Genomic DNA, 1,177 nt, shown 5'->3' with positions numbered 1-1,177 from the left:
CGCCCCTGCACCAACATCGTCACGTCAGCTTTTGTATGTTCGGTTCGCCCAGTCAGGTGTACAGATGGGCAATGTGGAGGATGTCATGAGCAGAAACGAAATTACAATTGAAAGAGGCTGTCTTTGACGACACTATCGAGTTTACAGACATATTATTCATATTATTACAGTTCAAACGAGTTATGATAAAATAATATCGAGCACACCAGTGATGCATCTTGTTTAAGTGCCTTTACATGCAGAGCTAATTAATATTATTACTATCGTTTATTTTCGTCGCATGATTTTCTTTGTGCCATCAATGCTTCAAGTCACATTTCACCAATGAAATGGCACTGACAAATTATGATAGCTTGGGACCATATTCTCTCAGACAGGCTCAACTGTCCCCCCAAAAAATGTGTGTGTATTTCAATTAGTGAGTGTCAACATTTAAACAAGAGTTCAGGGGGTATTTTAAGATGGCACACCGTATTTTGAAGTCCGACATTTGTCCACACACTGGCCTGTATGGGTCTGTGGCACAATGAAAGAAGCACGTCAATAGAATTCCTACTTGAGCATGACCAGCCATCCGTTATACCAGACGCAGCCATGCACCGGGCTGTGTTTACTTCTTGATGCGTCTCTTATTAGTAATCGCCGATCAATTGAAAGTAGATGAAGGAACCTACAACAGTGAAATGGTGACGCCACTCAAGTGCCGTTGGTTCTGGAAGAAGATGACGCGGGCCTTCTACGTAGTTGCATAGACGACTTGTTCAAGCGGGTGCAGCAGAATCCTTCGACAAGTGTCTCTGAAAGGGCGTGCTTTTGCTACACAGCGACTCTGAATGAGTTTGTAGGCTTTCCAGCGTAGTACCAGGACGAGCCAGGCTTCTGCTCTAACAAGTGAAGGGACGCTGCTCTCCCAAGCCGCGACCTCATGTTTCTATGTGAACACTGTCTGTAAGGAATATGCTCGGATGGCAGCATGTCAGTCATGTCAGATGCCCTTGGCTGTGTGTTGATTAAAGTACAAAAATTGAAAAGCAACAATATTTAGAGCAGCGTGATTAGCATATAGTTTCATAGTTTATGCTGCACGAGAACTGGATGCGGCAAGAAAATATGTAGGCAAAATAAAACTATGGCGGGGAACGCGCGGCTCCTAGCTGTGAACTCCGAGATAAGGCAA

The sequence above is a fragment of the Rhipicephalus sanguineus genome, chromosome 7, assembly GCF_013339695.2.
Source record: "Rhipicephalus sanguineus isolate Rsan-2018 chromosome 7, BIME_Rsan_1.4, whole genome shotgun sequence".
NCBI classification, from domain to species: domain Eukaryota; kingdom Metazoa; phylum Arthropoda; class Arachnida; order Ixodida; family Ixodidae; genus Rhipicephalus; species Rhipicephalus sanguineus.
This window is presented reverse-complemented; position numbering follows the sequence as displayed.